General features: G+C 44.5%; 1 pseudogene; it reads left to right on the forward strand.

Moving 5' to 3' along the window:
• LOC143389704 (serine/threonine-protein kinase ULK1 pseudogene) overlaps positions 1-18,808 on the forward strand; it is a 33,571-nt pseudogene extending 14,763 nt beyond the window's left edge.
• The last annotated feature ends 431 nt before the right edge of the window (positions 18,809-19,239 follow it).

Consider the following 19,239-nt stretch of genomic DNA (forward strand, 5'->3'; position numbering starts at 1 on the left):
TCACCTGGGGCTGGTGGATGGATTGCAAAGAGCATGAAGAAATTGGAGGTGGGGGTGGTAGGAAGCCCTGCATCTTGAATGAGGTGCTGGCGCCACTGGTGTGCACACTTTAAATGGATGCACTTCGTTGCACTTTGTTGTAGTTCTCATTCAGGATACCGAAAGTCGCAAGACAAGGTACCTCGAACTATAAAAATGAGATGTTAGACTACCAACAGAAGTACACCCACAAGAATGCACCAGAGAAGGAATGGAACCAAAGCAATGTCTACAAATTTATATAAAAGATGAAAATTGACCAAGATTAAAAGGATCTGCCAGAAAGAAAATGCGAAAACAACGAAAAGGCATATAAAAGAAGGCAAAGTGTCTTTTACAGTATATATATACTGAATGAATATAAAACACATAAGAAGGGGTCTGCCAGTCATTGAACCAATTTCACACATTTAAAGCAACCATGTGAAAGTAAAATGATAACAGAAGACAAACCACGGATGCAGGAGGTTCAGGGGAGCTACTCCGGGTGTGTCAATATCCTATAAAACAAATTCCTAACCCAAGAGTGTATCCAGAGATAAATATGAACACTTCATAGGATGAAATGGCCAGTTCTCAGACAGGTGTGGTGCACGAGATGTGTGCCTACCTAACCCCAGAGATCTGAAACACAGGAAGGAAAACTGGTGAATTGAGAAGAGCTGAGTCCACAATCCCAAAGGGTTTAACCAGCCCTATTTATTTATTTATTTGTTTATTTATAATTTTGAGACAGGTTCTCTCTAAGTTGCTGAGGGTCTCGCTAAGTTCCTGAGGCTGGCTTCGAATTTGCAATTCCCTTGCCTCAGCCTCCCGAGTGGCCGGGATCCCAGACTTAGGCCACACGGGCTTGGCTTCTGCCACTGTGCTCTTCACCTAAATCCCAGCTTGTTTCTCCGCATTGCATAAAGACCCCAGCACAAGCGGATCGCACAGGCATTGCTCATAGTGGCACCCCGCGCGCCCTGATCTGCCCGCCCAGGGGGGTCCATTCCCACTTGCTCTCAGAGTGTCTCAGTCGGATCTAGGGAAAAGCAAAGGATTCTTGGACTTGACCCTTAACCATAATCCTTAAAAGGAAAAAAAATGATAAACTGGACTTCTGCAGAATTTAAAACTTTTACTCCAATTAAAGACCCTGTTAAGAGGATAAAAAGACAAGTATGGAATGAGAGAAGTACCTGCAGACCATGCATTTGACAAAGGACTGGTATTTGGAAAATATAAAGAGCTCTCAATACTCCATAAAAATAATCGATTAGAAATGGACAAAATGGGGCTGGGGTTGTGGCTCAGTGGGGGAGCACTTGCCTAGCACCTGTGAGGTACTGGGTTCAATCCTCAGCACCACATAAAAACAAATACACAAAATAAAGGCATTGTGTCCATTTACAACTAAAAAATAAAAAGAAGATTGACAAAAGACATGGATGTTTCACTGAAGAGGATAAATGTGGGGTAAGTGCAAAAGAAAACCAAAGGAGGAATCACTACACAGGTGTCAGAATGGGAGTGTTTGCAACAGGGAAAATATCAAAAGTGGAAGGGCATAGAGAACTGGATCACTCACGTGTTGCTGGTTGCAATGTAAAATGATCAGGCTTCTTTGAGATTTGGCAATCTCTAAAAAAGTCAAGCATGAAGCCAGGTGCAGCAGCACACACCTGTAATCCCAGCTGCTCAGGAGACTAAGGCAGGATTGCAAGTTCAAGGCCAGCCTTAGCAACTTAGCAAGGCCCTAAGCAACTTAAACCCTGTTTCGAAATAAAATATATAGAAAGGGGATGTGGCTTAGTGTTTGAGCACCCCTGGGTTCAATCCCTGGTACCAAGAAAAAAAGCTAAGCATGAATCTACCACATAGAGTGATTGCACTCTTGAGCATCAATGAGCATCAATTCCAGAAAAAATGAAGACATGTTCACACAAAAACCCACACATGAATATTTATAGTAAGTGTTAGTCATTATAACCCAAACCTGGAAAGAACCCAGAGTTTCTTCAGTAGTAAGTGGTTGAATAAAGCATAGAATTATCACCCAGCACTACAAAAGAATGGACTGTTCATACATGCAACAACCTGGATGAATCTCCAGCACATTAAGCCACATGGGAAAAGCCAGCTCTGACAGTTGCATAACATATGACTTTGGTGATATAACATAGTTTATATATAACATTGTTTCATTTTGTGGAGCTGGGGAGTGAACCCAGATCCTCATGCATGCTATGCAAATGCTCTACCATTGAGCCACATCCCCAGTCCTTTTTATTTTGTTTTGGTACAGGGTCTTGCTAAGTTGCCCAAGCTGTACATACCATTCTCCTACCTCAGCCTCCAGAGCTGTGATTATAGTTGTGTGCCACCATGCCCAGCTACATGGCATTTTTTAAATGACAAAACGTCTCCTTGAGCTTAGGTGAATGAATGGAGGGAAGTTAAATGAGAGTTAATGGCTCTTTAAACCCTCCCAACCAGTTGTTTTATTTTTCAATAAATTCAAGCTCATTTAGACCAGGCCTGTGGACACTTCTGCAGCATTTGAGCAAATCCTCAGGCTGGGAGCCTAGGGGCACCTTGCGAAGAGTAATGAACCAAGAACCACTGCACCCTGAGCTCCCGAGAGGGCTACACTGCCTGCAGGACACTGGCTAGGCGAAGTACCCTAGACCCCCCACCCACCAGGCCCAGGGCCAGGGGACCCCATGGTGCATATCTGTGGGTTCTCAGGTGTGGGAACTGGTGTGCAGAGGGCTGTGTGTGTGTGTGTGTATGCGTGGAATGTGGTTTAGATGTGAAGCATCCCCCCAGGAGCTCAGGTGCAAGACAACATAAGAATGTTCAGAGGTGAAATGATTAGATTAGGAGAGGTGTAACCTGATCGGTGGATTAATCCCCTGATAGAGATTAACTGAGCAGTAACTGTGGGCAGGTGGGGTATGGCTGGAGAAAGTAGGTCACTGGGGATGTGACTTTGGGATCTATATTTTGTCCCTGGGGCATGTCTCTCTCTGCCTCCTGGTGTCCATGTCCTGAGCTGTTCCTTCCACCACGCCCTTCTGCCACGATGCTCTGCCTCACCTGGGGCCCAGAGCTATGCAGTCAGATGACCAGGGACTAAACCTTGGAAACTGTAAGCCAAAATAAACTTTTCTCCTCTCTGTTGTTCTTGTCAGGTCCTTTGGTCACAGCAACACCAAAGCTGACTCAAACAGGAGGAAATGCATATAAATGGGACCTGTACCCAGGCAAATGGCCTCACAGGTTGCATTTCAAGGCAGCAGGGTTCAGGGCCTCCTCCTCCTCCCAAGGTCTTCCTGCCTCTCTTCCCTGCAGCAGATCAGGCAGGAGGGCAACACACCTGGGTCACTGCTTCAATACTGCCTCCGCTGGTCCAGTGCTAAGAGCTCTCTTGGCTGGGCATCTGACAGGGACTGGGCACTATATACACAGTCACCTCCCTTATTCTTCCCAGTATCCTCCCACGGAGGCTTGGAGCCTGTCCTGAAACAAAATGGAGGCTTGGAAATGTGGCCAAGGTGGAGCTGAGCATGTGGCCCAGACCTCTGTTGGAAAATGCTCATGTTTTCTCTGTACACACAGCACCCTGGGATGGCATGTCCTCTCCCAGCATCATGACATCCAAGACCACTCCGTGTTCACCTCCACCACACTCAGGGTGGAGTCAGTCAGGCTGGTAAGAGTGGGCGAGAGGAAGAGGAGAGCTGAGGCACTGCCAAAGAAAAGTCTCAGGAATGGTGATGAAAGGATCCCGGGGATTGAGTGTTTACTTGTTGTTTTATGCAAATAAGAAGGAGCCATGAGCTTGAGACTGTGCGCTCAGAGCCCCGCATCAGCACACGGGAGCTCAACTTGAAGACATTCTCATAATGCACTTAAAAAATAAAAAAACTGAGCTCCCATCAATCACAGCCAGCCCATGAGCTGGTTGGGCACATAATGAGGGACCTCCCATGGAACCCAAATCAGGGAAGAACTAGCTGCAGTCTGCTTCATTTCTACATTCAGCCTGTAGAAACTTGCTGGTCTCCCTGCTGGGGTGGAGCTCTTCTCACATGCATGTGCCGGACCGTCAGGATCTCCACACAACTGCTCAGCCTTGGCGTTGTCAAGTTTTAAGTTTTCCTTGTGTCTGACTTCAAAACTCCTCACCTCAAACACTGGAGCAGGTTTGTGTTTTCTCCATGACAAGAAGCATAACGTTACTTTCTTTCTTCCTAATTTGCATTCGATCTGATTTGTCAGGGCAATGAAATGCCCAACATAACTCATATTTGGGGACACTCTCCTTAGGGTCACCCAGGAGACGGTGGGACTTACACAGTTCTGAAAACTTGGGAAAGCATCTCTGGTCTTCAGTGCATCTTGAGTTTCCCATGGTCGAAGCTGTCCATTTGAAATGCGTAGTATCATCTCCTCCTGCTCCCTAATATCACATCCCAGAAAGTCTAGGCACCAATAACTGTGTATCAGCCTCAGAGGTCCTGATGTGAGGCTGAGATGCTGCTCTGATCATGCATGGGCCCCATCACCACCACCTTCCCCTCCACCTCCAGGATTCACCCAAGATGTCAAGCTCTACTCCTCCCAATCACGAAGAAGTAAGCCCCAGTGGTGCTAGGTTGTGTTAGTCAACTTTCCAATACTATAACAAAACACTTGAGATAAACAACTGAGAAGAAGGAAAGGTTTTTTTTTTTTTGGCTTATGGCTTCAGAGGCTTCAGTCCATGGTCAGTTGACTCCATTGGTTTCAGGCCAGTAATGAAGCAGAACATCGTGGTGGCAAGTGTGTGGGAGTGAAGCAAATCTGCTCACCTCATGGCGACTGGAAGCAAAAAGAGCAGGGATAGAACTGGGATCCCAATGTCCCCTTCAAGGGCACTTCCCCAAAGACCTAACTTCCTCCCATTAGGCTCCACCTTTTAAAGACTCCAGCACCTCCCAAAAGCTCCATTGGCTAGTGACCAAGCCTTTAACACATGGGCCATTGGGGGTCACTCTCCATCTTCAGCTTGCTGTAGCAGTCAGTGTAAGTAAACACTCCTAACCCCTTTCTGGGGAAGCCCAGGACAACTTCCTGCAGGCCCTTGGGACTTCCATGCTGTGTGGGGTGTGGGAGGTCGATGTCACAGATGAGAAGTGCCCAGAATTTTATCTCCTGGGGGTGCCCTCTTACTCAGCGTCACTTTCGTTGGCATCAATTCACCAAATAGTCATGGCTCACTTGCAGCCGTAAGCAGGGGCAAAGGCAGGATCTTTTACTCCATTTCAATCTTAATTACTAATATCTTTAACAGGTAATTCCTAATAGTCATAACATTATGCCATTGACAGTATCTATAGTATCTGGAATTCTCAAGTCACACATCACACGTAGTGACATATAGATTCCAGAAGGGCTAAGAAAGGGTCAACAATGCCCCCAGGATTTACAGAGACAGAACTGAAAGCAAAGGCAGAAAAGTGATACCATTCAATTCTTACAGGTGGTCAGATCAGATGACAAATGAGCCAAAGAACTTATTCGAGGCCCAGAACATGTTCTAGGCGAGGGTCCAGGTGGCGGGCAGTTTTGAAATGGACCACCTCAAGCAGGGAGATGAAGTTGAGCAGAAGCTCCGGGACAGTCAGGAGTTTGGTGCCTGTGACCCCAAGGTATGTGCACCAGGTGGTCTGATATTGAGAGCCACAGCCGAAGGGGCCCCAGCAAACTTATAGCTGCCAGCAAATTTCCAGCTGCCAGCTGATGATTGGCTCACAGCGGCCCCAGGAACTTCTAGCTGCCAACTGATTGGCTCCTCTGTGGTGATGCTCATTGGGCTGTTTCCCCGCCCTTTCAGACCACGGAGCTTCTCATTGGGGGACTTTTTCTGGCTCTGCCCACTCGACCCAGCCAATCGGCCTCAAGAGCAGGAGGATTGTGGGAGGTGGAGATGCTGGAGGTTGGGGGAGTGGCTTGTGGGAAGCCGGTGGTGGCAGTTGGGCTCTGAGGGTTTTTCCTGAGGAGCTGTTTTGTTTGGCGTGTGTGGTTCTAAAAATAAAGTTCATTTCTTTTGACAAGTGGCTCCTGAATTGTGCCCAGCCAGACTGCGGCAGTCTGACAAGATGCCGAGCATGTGCCGCTGTACCGAGGTCTCAGGTGTCTCTTCTTCAGTGTGTTTCAGGTTGCAGGGGCTGTGTCACTCGGTGGCCTGGTGTGTTTGTTGAGCTCACAGGCCTGGGTTCTCCAATTGGGTCTGACACCCTCTCTGCATCTATGTGCTTCTGATTTAATGTGATAAGTTCCCAGGTGGTAAACTTTGATCAGCATGAATGACTTATTCATCAACTGGGCTGTGCAGCTGAGGGTTATTCTTTTCAGTGAGTTCAGTGCTTATCAGTTTGCCCAGATAAGTTACCAATGGAGGAGCTTAGGACACAGTCCTGCTTTATAAAATGGAGTACCTCTGGCCCTGCTGAGAGCAGGCCCCAGCCTGCCCCCCACAGAGCCTCCTCCCATGGAGAAGGAGAGAAACCAACAGCACAGGACGTCTTCCTGCATAGAGCCACAACTTCCCAACACCTCCTGCAGACCCAGCCTAATGCACCGCCATCTAGGGACAGAGAAGAACGAGACAGTGCTGACGGTCCAATCCCAGGCAAGGGAAATCAATATTCCTGGAGCAGTGTTCCTGGCACACCTTGTCTGGCCACCTGTCAGTCCCAGCCTTGGGTACTCATTGGGGAAACAGGAGTGCAGTAGCCTGCTCAAGCTGCAGGTCACCCAGGCCAAACTTGGTGTGACCCAATGGTGAGCAGCAAGGCCTGTGCCCACTACAGCAGCTCTGGGCAGCTAGGAGGAGGGGACCTTGGCAGAACTGGAGTGAGCCTTCCTCGCCTGCAGCCCCACCGGGTCCTCATAGGAAAGGTGTGACTCGGAGAAGAGAAAGGGACACTCAAGAAATAGATCAACAATACTGTGGCCAACACCTTGCATTGCCCACCAGAGTATAAGGGTCCTAGACAGAAGAGAGAAGGGAGAGACACCACCTCCGCCCGCCGCCACCATGTTCAAGTCAGCAGGAGTCACAGTCACTGGGGCTGGGGACCCAAAGGACTCCTGGACTCTTCGTGTCCTTCTGGCCCTCTTGGCTGGGACTGTGGACAGAGATCATAAATGAGGCAGTAAGGGCTGTTGTCTGGCCGTGCCAAGGCCCCTTCTCAAAGCCACTGTCTGTTTGCTGCTCTGCATCTCTGGCTCCCTGAGCTCAAGGCCAAGAGCTTACAAACACTGCGAAGTGAACCGTGCATTAAAATTTTATACACTAATATATATTTTACTGAACTTTTTAATAACCCAGGGAGAAATGGCTTTAAATAATTCAATATGGTGTTGGTCCCGAGCTGAACTATGCTATAAGGAACCATGTATAAAATATGACACTCCTATTGCGTACCTTAATATCATAAATGCTTATCTCGATAATAAGCTATTTGAATTCTAGGAATGCGTGAGTTATGGTTGCCACTGCGCAGCCTTGTTAAGGTTTTAAATGAGACATCAACAGGAACGGACCCATAAATATGCACGTTCATCTGCTCGCTGTTTATATGGCACCAACTGGAAAGTGAATGGCTTATTCATCAATAAAAGTTTTAAATGCTGTTTATGAAGCAATTCGATGACTGGAGGAAGTGTGTTCCCCAGCAGTGTAGGTTTTTTTTTTTTCCCCCCTTGGAACCAGCTTTGGGATTTTACAGAAAGTCTAGCATAAGGACAGAGGTCAGTCTCACCACCCTACAAGGAGGCCATTGTCAGAGGAGGGTGACACCAACACATAGTAGGTGCTCAATAAATCCTTGTGGGTGGAGTCCACATGGGTCCCTTGGGAAGAAGAATTGAAGAATCGGAGTGGTTCCTGGACCTGGCCATGCATCAAATTCACCTGGAGGTTGTGCTAAAAACATGGATTTCCAAGCTTCACTCAGACTCTGCAGATTCGTAGCTCAGGAATCTCACCCCAAGTTCCACAAGAAATTTACCTTTCCTTAAATTTTTGCAAGGTTCTACAGCATAGAATCTTAATTGGAAGAAACCCTAGAGATGACCTAATCCAACCCTCTAAAATCACACATCAAAATTGAAGGACACACTAAGACTCAAATTCAGTTGGCTAACTCCCATGCCCAAGCTCCCAAGCTTTTTGCCCTAAGGGCGTGTCTCCAAACTGAACCCATCAGGACTCTGTTACAAGTGCCAGCAACTAAATATAAGTCTGTAGAAGCAAAAATGGCAGGGCTTCAGGAATAGCTGGATCCAGGCGGGGACTAAGATAATGTCATTGGGATTCTATCTCTTTCCATCATCTTCCAGCTCTATAATCCTTTGGTTAGGTCATGCCTACCCAGTCTTTCTCTACCAGGTGGCTTCAAAGTTTCTAGGCTACATCCCGGCTGAAAACAACCCTCTGTGTCCCAGCAGTAACTGCAGAAATCTCAAGACTCCCTGATTCTGCTTGAATCTCATGTTCATTCCTGAAGAGACCACTGTGCTCAGAGGGATGCAACCTGGGGTACCTGGGGTACCCAGGACAGGGTAGGGCTTAACTGCGCACAGAGACTGGAGAGGGCTGGTTCTCCCAAAGGAAATGGAGCCATTGGTCCCAGAAAGGGACAGGGTAACAGCAAAACAGCATCTCCTGACCTCACAGGGCCAGCAGTGTGCAAAGTCACAGGAAAACCCAGGCCTTAGCCAGCAGTCTCCATTCCACTCACGGGAAGTCATTTTAAGACATCGACGTGACATGGAAATGAGCCCGGAAGTGGGGTGCAAAATCATCAGGAGTTTGTTTTTTTTTTTAATATTTATTTTTTAGGTGTAGATGGACACAACACAATGCCTTTATTTTTATGTGGTACTGAGGATCGAACCCGGGTCCTGCCTGTGCTAGGCGAGTGCTCCACTGCTGAGCCACAATACCAGCCCCATCAGAAGTTTTTAACGGACTGGGCTTGTGGCTCAGCAGTAGAGAGGTCACCTAGAACGTGCAAGGCCCTGGGTTCGGTCCTCAGCACCACATCAAAATAAACAAAACTATTGTGTCCAACTTAAAAAAAAAATAAATATTTTTTAAAAATCATCATGAATTTTTAAGATGAAGCAGGTAATTCAAAGAACCCCCTAGCTTGCAGCAGCTGTAGAGCCCTCAGAGGGAATCCAGTGCCGTTGCCGGTAGATCTGGGAAGCCGGTGTCCTGCACTCTGAAATGATCTGCCTGTTTAAATTGTTCATTCTTTGCCCTTTTTATAAACCCGATCCTGGTTATAACTGCCTCAGGCAGGAACTGGCCCCTCCAGCCTCCTCGGCCTTTCTTTGTGCAGAAGGTTCTGAAGACGCTGCTCACCCCTCAAGCCTCAGACACGCTGCCCAGATTGGGTCCCACTGGAGTCCAGATAGGGGGTTCATCTGTGGGCTTTGAGCCCAAGCTGGGGACAACCATTTTAGTCCTGGCACCACCCAGCCACCAAGCACCGCAGTCCCTGGATTCCTTTTCTCTCACTTTGTCAGCTGGGTGAGAGGGGCCATGGATGTGAGGCCTCCCATGTCAATGAGTGCCAGATCCTATTGGCGATGAGCATAGCAATATTCTGAGCAGAGAGTGAAGCTGGGTCTTAAGCATCAGGGACCACCCTGGATGGTTGCACCGATTGAGCACTGCACAAAGGCCCTGACTTAAAGGAGCCCAGCCAGTCAGCACTCATTTGCTTTTCTATGAACTTTGGTGCACAGTTGTTAGCCTGGAAGTAGAAGCACAAGAGCATCATGTGGGTTCAATGGTGAAGCTCTGGGAATCCCACATTCCCCAAAAGCAGGAAACCTGTCCATTTGCTCTTTGATCCACCACTGGCCCTTCCCTGCCTGCCTCGTGTTGTAGGAACTGTCTTCCCCAGTCCCTTCGGTAGCACAAAGTCCCTCGCCGCTGGTTCAGCCTTGGCTACATGCTGTTCCCATCAAATTGAATATCTTGCTCCACCAGCACCATGTCACTGCTGCCCTTAGGCAGCATCTGCTCTTGGGAAGCGTGTCCACCCCCACAGGCTGGGCTGTGACCCTCCTCTGCCCTCTCCCAGCTCCCCTGTCTCCCTGTCCTAACGACCACACTGTGCTATCTGATGATGGATCCTCCCGTCCCAGCCCCAGCTCTGAGACTGCAGAGGGCACAGCCTCATCTCCAATCTCTGCATCCCCAGAGTCTGGCATGGGACGGGATGCAGCAGTTACAGGCCGGGTGCTCTCTGTTTCCTCAGGGATTTGCACCTGTGTTCTCACTGGATAATCAAATGACTGGTGTCGATCCACAGAGGACATGCATTGACTGGCCAAAAGTCACTCTGCTGAAAGTGGCTCTTGGTCCCCAGCCCTCTTTCCCTGGTCCCCAGCTCTTTCCAGTTGCTGAATGGCATCTTCAACTGTTTTCTTAGGACTCTGGAATGAGCCCAAACCCTCCCAGGGTGGATGACGTCACTGCCAACCTCACTAGGGAGACCTGTTCTAAAAAAATATGTATTTCAACAATGATCAAAGGAAACAGTGAGAATAGTTCTTATGTCAGGATAACTTCCTTATTCACTCTCACCATGTGACAATTCACATGTAACCATCATGAGGGCCTCACCAGACACCCTTTATAAAATATTCAATCTTTGGTATTTTGTTATAACAACACTAAATGAACTAAGAGTCATAGTAAAGAGTAGAAAGTGACATCCTCATCCTATGGCCAGTACCAAATTTCTCTTACATAGCTGCAATCAAAACTAAAGGTGACTTCAACAGTCTCATCTTAAATGTCCATGTTTCCTTCTGCTTCAGCAGTCTGAACTCGATGATAAAATTCAGACTTTTTCAACATTTGAATCTTGACTTAAAAAACTTAAATTTCATTATGTCAATGGTCTAGTTAATAATGATCTCACAGCATTACATAAGAGTGATTGAATCAAGAAGAAATAAGAATAATGAAATTATATTTTCAGACTGATTTGAACCTGATTGAGAATGTAAATAATCATTATGAAAGGTAGATTCTAGAAATAGTATGCATGAAGAAAGTAGCCAATCATATCAACAGTCTATTGAAGAAGAACTGTAAAGTGTGAGCTTGGTTACCTTAATCTCATCAGTGTTCTTCAAAGACAAGCCAGATGGAAATTGTGACTTGTGGAGTAGTGTCTCTATTATTCAAAAGGAGATAGTTCATTTACACTAATGCCCCAATATTTAAAGAAGAAATTAATGAATAAAAGAGTGATTTTTAAAGAATTAATCTTTTACTTTCAAAATCAGAATTGATTGAATACTTGGTTATTTTTAATGGTGATAACAAAATTTTACTTAATAAATGAGATCTCAGTAATAGCTAATAGAAAAATACCATTTCTCTGTCCCAACATTTTGCTTCAATTTTTTTTTTCCCAAACTAATTATTATAGTCACTAGTGTATACTGAGTCACCATGTTATCACTGTCTTTCATTGTATATATTTAACATATGTTTGAAATTTTGCAGATCTATTGGTGGAGGGTAGAATCTAATCATAGAAAATTTCTAGAATAATATTCTCATTCCTGAGAGTATAACATAAGGCACACAGCCTTGACTTGAAAACATAACTCCAAGTCCATAACCCAGGTGAGTACATTTATGTTTTCACTTTAGATTTTCACCTTATTACTCATATCTGTTATAAGATTTCTACATATATGACAGTTTCAAAGTTTATAATAGATATAAAAATTGGATGGATTTTCATTTAACATTTTTGTTCAACATTCCTCTTTTAACATTTTTACATTTGATATACTTACATATCTTTATGGATAAAGAGAATTTTCTAATCTTAGCATTACAAAAGTGGAAAAAGATATAGAAAGAATTGCTCAAGGTCATGGCCACAAATGAGGTTAAATGACAAAAGAGATCTAAGGAAAGGAACATTAAGTGAATGTTAAAATTCTAAAGACTATAAATTGTGGCAAAATTTTCAAAAAAGGCATGGTTAAAATCATTTTACACTTATGAGGAGACAAGAGGAGTATATTGTATAGTTGAAAAAATATATATAAGTTGAAAAAAAGTATATGAATTCTCTGGTTTTCATTATAGTGCTTCATTGGAAACTAAGTTGCTTACAGAAAGCCTGGCACAGGGCAGACTGACTCCTCTCAGACACTGTAGATATCAGGCTGTTTTCCTACAGATATGGAAGCAAAAAAAATATGAGTCCCCCAAAAAAGAGAAAAATGAAATATTTATATTATCTTATAAATAACAACATAATAGTGTGTGTGTGTGTATGTGTATGTGTGTGTGTATTTGTAGCTGTGTATTGTTTACAACCAGGATATCTTCTGTAAAATGCATCATTAGGAGACTTCAGCATTGTGCACACATCAGGTGTACTTTTACACATGAAGATAATATATAGGTCAACCCTTTGATGTGGGCTCTTGATGTAATCAGGAGATGTGGTTGAGAGAGATGAGGCTTCTGTCAGTGTTAACACACCATACTGCTTCACAAGAAACTTTTTTTCTAATAATTAGGAGCATATTTTAAAATAATGATGAAAGAGTAAACTATAGTAAACAGAAAAACTATTAACGTTGTTGATTATCTCTTATTATTAGTATTAAGTATTATATGCTGTACATAAGTAAACTGTAATACTTTTATAGAACTAGACACACTGCAGTGCTCTTTGCACTAGCATCACCATAAACTTGTGAGTAATGTGTTGCCCTATGACCCTGTTATAATTATGTCACTAGATGATGGGGATTTTTCAGCTACATTATAATGTTATGAATCCTTGTCCCTGGTCTTGTAAAAATTGTTCGTATGTGCATCTATGATCAAAATGTCATTACATGCATTGCATATTTTCAAGTGAATATAAAAAGTCTTTAAAACTCAAAGAAACTTGGTAATATTTGTGATATATTTACAAGAGCTTTTTGGTATGTGAAGAAAAAAGAAATTAATCTAATTATTTTCTAAGATCATGCTGGGGAAAATCATATATGTTATTTCAATTAGGTCTCATAAATATTCTTAAAAATCATTAAAAAAATACTTTAAAGAAAAAAATAGTGACAAAGTAGAGTATAAAGAAATAACAAGACTTCAATCTTGGATTGAAATCTGAATTTTCCAATGGTTTTTCTAAATACACATCCTACAAAGAATTTCATGAAATAGAATTTTCTGATTTGTTGTGAATGAAAGAAGGAAAAGGGGGAAGAAAAAAAGAGAGAGCATTAATAGAATGAATTGAAACTCCTAATCTCAATGTGTCCTATGAGTTCTCTTGGGTCCAGAAGGGATTATCCTGCTTTCACTCAATCTGAACCACCACCAGGAAAATAATTTGGCACTGGGGGCAATCATTTTTTAAAAACCTGCATGTACAGTGCAACTGCTAATATAATAGATCCAGGGGGGAAAAAGAAAGAAAAAATTCAGAATGAGTACTATTTTCAGCATGTGCCAAGAGCTAACTGATAATCTGTTTCAAATAGAGTAATGTCATTACCTTTTATTCTCTTAATACTGCTTTAAATATTGGATTTTCTTGGAATAAGGGCTCCATGTAAATGATCAAAGTGCACTTCATGAACTGAAATGATTTAAACTCAGCTTTCAGAGTAACACTTCCCAAAATGTTCCCCTGAGATTCAAATTTTCCTGACTCAAGGTATTTCTATTTAAATTCTAAAACCACTTTTAAGGGTAATAATTAAGTAAACACTATTATATTTTGGTTTATTGAATCTGCATTAATTATTTTTCATTAAATGGCAAAATTTAATTTTTTGGGAAATAATCTTGTTAATTGTTTTCATAAAGATGTGCCCTGGGGCAGCTGCATTTAATTTTTCACTAACTATGGGTTTCAGAAAGCTTTTCAATTCTGCCAAATCATTACTTGCTTATATTATTCATTGAAAATGAAAAATATCAAAATGACCTTTTATGATGAGCTTTTATTAAATGTATTTTTCCTCCCAGCTAAAAAACTTACCAGTTTGAGTATTTACCTGTATTTAATAAATTAAAAAAAGACATGGAAAGCAAGCAGACCCACATTGGCAGAGTACTGGCCAATAAGTGGTCGACAATGTCAAGTCCTTGACTTGCTCTAGAAAAACCTGGTAGCCCTGGACTCCATGCTCAGTTCCTTTACTGCTGGAAAGAAATGGTCCTGTTTTGAAAAAAACTAGCACTCTTTGGTGACCAAACATTCTATTTAACACAGTTATTTAGACTTGTACATATAAAATTGGTGCTACAAAAATTGCTGCAAGAGAGAAAGAAGGAAGGAATTATTGTACACTGAAATGAAGCAAGATACATATTCACTGGTAAAGATCTAAGTCAAGGATCCAATCAGGTCGATTACTCCTATAGTCTTAAAGAATTTGTAGTGTGCACACAGAAGACATACTGGAGAACTAGGTAAAACATTGTGTTACTAACAATTTAATTTTAGCATTTTCTTTTCACCAAACCACATGTTCTTGTAGTATTGCATCTAGTATTGACTCCTTTTATTTTTACTATGGTGTAGAATTTTTTTTTGTGTTGCAGAATAGATCAATCTTACTTCAGCTTACTAAATTACTATAAAGTCGACATGATTTCTTCAAACTTTCTATTTAAAATGTCACTAAAGCTTTCATGACCAGGACAGAATGTTCCATTTCTTGGGTACATATTGCTCACATGCCTTATTTTGTGTTTCTTAATTAAGAAAAAATGTCAACAGCTGACCTGAGTGATTTCACTAATAAAACTCAACTGAGGATTCAAGTAATTTTACCATTCTTGTAAATGTGCATTTAGAAATTAAAGTAAAAAATCTCCTGAAGTTTCAATAACAGTGAAGCTTTGAGTTACTTCTGCATTTTAGGGACAACCCTGTATACTAAGATATAAATTAAATACTACAAAATATAAATGACATATTTAAATACCGTGTTAATGATACCATTATATCTTATGAATATCTTCATTTGCAAGGAATTTTTAGCTGGATGACAAATACAAAATGCCAAAACTAACATGTCCTTCTTCATGTAACTCAAGAATATAAAAGTAATTTTTGTATATGATTATATTCTATTAATTTGATGATGAGCATCATGTGTTTGTAAGAATCAAACTATATTCTAGCAATTATTTTTAAAAATTCTGGTTATTGACTACAAGCAGATTACAAAATGATTTCATACATACATTCAAGTTTAAAAATTGATAACAATCCTATTTTTAAAATGTATTCTGGAAAATCTAAGAATCTTGTAAAATTAATAAAAATGAAATAATTTGTCCAACTTCATCCTGTTCTTGCCATCCCCAAAATGTGCAATTTTGTACATAATAATAAAACAGAATCCTTCAATTCATTGAAATAATCTATTTTTGTGGAAGAAAATTGAATGTATCAGGAAAATTGAGTTCACATCTTGAAAGGTAAAAGTTGAAACATCAGAAGTACAAATTTAACGTTAAAAAAAAACCAACTAATTACTCGCATAGCATAACTGAGAATAAACCTATAGAAAGAACGTTTTATGGAGGGAATGGCACACATCTACATTTAAATTTTTCTGTAAACTGTAATTTTGAAAAGTTGCTATTGTTGCAAATACTCAAAAATGAGAACAGTTTCTTTTTTAAATTTGGGAGAAAACCCTAAAAATAAAAATAAAAACTTGAGAAAGCTAACCCAACTGCATTTTAAATGTATAGCATAATATCACTGAAAAGAAGATGGGAAGGAAAAAACTAGCCTGAATATATATTGAACTTATTATTTTAACTATGAGAATTTGGATACAAAAATAAATTCATTATTAAGGTTCCTTTTTATGGGAACCTAAGCTACTAATTCTGTAACTATATTTTTCTTTAAATTTATTTATTTATTTTTATTCTGTGTGAGTGTGTGTGCGTGCGTGCGTGTGTGTGTGTGTGTGTGTGTGTGTGTTGCTGTGGATCAGACCCAGGGCCTTGGGCATCTGAGGCAAGTACACTACCAAGTGAGCTGTATATATCCATAGCCTTTCTTTAAATTTAAAATCAATAAATTGAAGACATTGTGAATCATGAGAACCAGGTCTGTCACCATTAGAGAAGGAAGCTATAATGTGGAAAGTGGAAAAGAGAATAAATCATGTGTTGAACTATATTCCAAGTTATAATTGGCAATTTAGAACACCTAGGTTCAACATACACAAATTGCTGGAAATCAGACTTAGAAACAATGTGTTTATATATGTGCATGTAATTTCCAAGCTCCATCATTTAAGTGGGCTTAAAAGCAATATAAACTCGGGAGCACTGAGCCCATAGAACCCAGATCTTGGTGTCTAAATATTATTATCTACAAAATGGAAAATGAAGAAATGCCTGAATCTAGAGAGACAGTTAAAAAATTAATTCTGGAATATTCTGATGTACAAATAAATAAGAACGTGTTTTTAAAAATCAGTGAAAACTAGTTATAAAAACAAGAATCAACCTGAAGGGGCTCAAACTGGTAAGATCTAGAGCAATTTGAGACCCAAAATAAATAACAATAAGAATCCTAAAGTACAAGAAGGAAAATTTAAAAAATCAATAAATACACAGACGACTTCCTCATGGTCCCAGCCCATTTTCCAGGGGACCTGGTGGCTGAGGTGGCCTGTGCCAAGTCCCCACCAGTCTGCTGTGTAGTGGGAGCGCCCTGGTGGCCTCTGCCGGCCTGGAGAGCCACTGGCGGACCCCATCTCCCTCTCCCTCTCCCACCTGCAGCAGCTCCCCCAGCCCCTCTGGCCGGGCTGGCCCGTTCTCAAGCAGTCAGTGTGGAGCCTCGGTGCCCATCCCGGTCCCCACCCAGGTGCACAACTACCAGCGCATTGAGCAGAATCTGCACACTCCAGCTCTGCCCCAGAATCCCCGGTCTTCTGCCATCCGCAGGGAGGGCAGCACCAGCCCCCTGGGTTTTGCCCGAGCTAGCCCATCTCCTCCATCCCACCCTGACGGAGCTGTCCTGGCCAGGAAGCTCTCCCTGGGTGGAGGCCTGTCCTACATGCCATCTCCTCAAGATGGAACCATTCCTGAGGGGCCGGGCTAGAGCAGGGCACCCTCCCCACAGGGAGCCGAGATGCAGGCTGGAAGGTCCCCACATCCAGGCTCCTCCATGCCCGAACACTCCCCTCGGCCCCGGGTCTTGTCTGCCATCTGCACAGTGCGCCTAACTTGTCTGACTTGCACGTTGTTCAGCCCAAGCTCCCCAAGCCCCCTACGGACCCCCTGGGAGCAGTTTTCAGCCCACCACAGGCCAGCCCTCCCCAGCCAGTTCCTTGCCACAGCCCTGCTGATTCCTGCGTGGCTCTCCCAAGCTTCCTGACTTTATGAAGCTCAATACCCTGCCTCCCATCCTGGGCTCTCCCACCAAGGCCCTGCCCTCCTTCGACTTCCCTAAGGCCCCCACCTCCCAGAACCTGTTGACTTTCCTGGCCCGGCAGGGCGTGGTGATGACCCCCACATGGAAGGACACTGCCCGATCTCTCAGAGGTGGGGCCCTTTCTGGGGCAGCAGCTGGGCTCTGGCCTGCCGCCTGCCGAGGACAACAGGGGCCCCTTTGGCGGGTTCTTCAGCACCAGCTGCCTCACCGACCAGCTGGTCTAGGCTGCGTTTGGGACCCAGGGCTCCAACTCTGGCAGCACAGACAGCCTGCAGGAGAAGCCCATGGAGATCGCACCCTCTGCTGGCTTCCGAGGGAACCTGGACCCAGGAGCCCCGGCTGGGGGAGCCAGCAGCCCCTCCCCAGTGGTCTTCACTGTGGATTCTCCCCTGAGTGGGACCACACCGCCCCAGGGACCCCGCACCAGGATGTTCTCAGTGGGCTCTGCTGGATCCTCTGCCCGTCACCTGCTGGCCGGGGCCTGCAGTGAGCCTGTCCCTGAGCTCCCTGCCCCAGGCCATTGCTGCAGCTTTGCTGACCCCGTCTCTGTCAACCTGGATGGGGCTGTGACCTTTGAGGCCCCTGATCTCCCAGAGGAGACGCTCATGGACCAGGAGTACACGGATATCCTGCACACCCTGCGCTTCACACTTGCCTTCGTCCAGCTTGTCCTGGAGATCGCTGCCCTCAAGGGCAGTGCCAGCGAGGGCGCCGGGGGCCCTGAGTGCCAGCTTCAGGAGAGCATGGTGGCCGACCAGATCAGCCTGCTGAGCCGCGAGTGGGGCTTCGCAGAGCAGCTGGTGCTGTACTTGAAGGTTTGAGCTCTTGTCCTAGGGCCTGCAGACCACCATTGCCCAGATCCGGGCCAGCAAGCTCTGCCTCTCATCTACTGTGAAGAAGGTGGTCCGCAGGCTCAAGGAGCTGTACATGGTCAGCGTGGTGTCCTGTCAGGGCCTGAGCCTGCGACTGCAGCGCTTCTTCCTGGACAAGTAGCGGCTGCTGGACGGCATCCATTGTGTCACCGCTGAGTGGCTCATCCTCAGTCACGCTGTGCAGATGGTACAGTCGGCCACCCTGGATGAGATGTTCCAGCACCCGGAGGGCTATGTGCGCGCTACCACAAGGCTTTGCTCCTGCTGGAGGGGCTGCAGCGCATGCTCACGGACCAGGCAGACATTGAGAGTTTGGCCAAGTGCAAGCTGTGCATCGAGAGAAGGCTCTCAGCCTTGTTAACTGGCATCTGCACCTGACCCACTGCCTGGTGTGCTGTGCTCAAGGGGCTAGACCCTCTCTGCGAACCAAGCGGGTTGGGGTCCACGTGCTGGCCATACTGTCAAGACAGGCCTTCCAGCCATGGCTGATTGATGGTGCTGACTCTAGCAGCAGACTAAGTGGAGCCATGGAGTTCAAAGCCCACTGTGTGGTGTGTCTCCTGCTTCAGAGGCTGCTGGTCTTTGCTGGAGGTGGACTGCAGGGTGCCAGGGATAGCTCCCTCCCTCTCCACGATTTCCAAACTGGTCCCCTGTGGCTGCCTCCCATGGCAGGCACAGGCTCCCAGTGGTAGCAGGTGGTGTTTGTGGTACCTGCCACCCTCCAAAGCCCGGGGCAGCTCTGAGGACAGGCGGGGCCCTGAGACAGCATTGCTGTGTCCATGCCAAAGCAAGCTCTTCCTCAGGGCTCA

Source organism: Callospermophilus lateralis, unplaced genomic scaffold (assembly GCF_048772815.1).
Source record: "Callospermophilus lateralis isolate mCalLat2 unplaced genomic scaffold, mCalLat2.hap1 Scaffold_63, whole genome shotgun sequence".
Taxonomy (NCBI): domain Eukaryota; kingdom Metazoa; phylum Chordata; class Mammalia; order Rodentia; family Sciuridae; genus Callospermophilus; species Callospermophilus lateralis.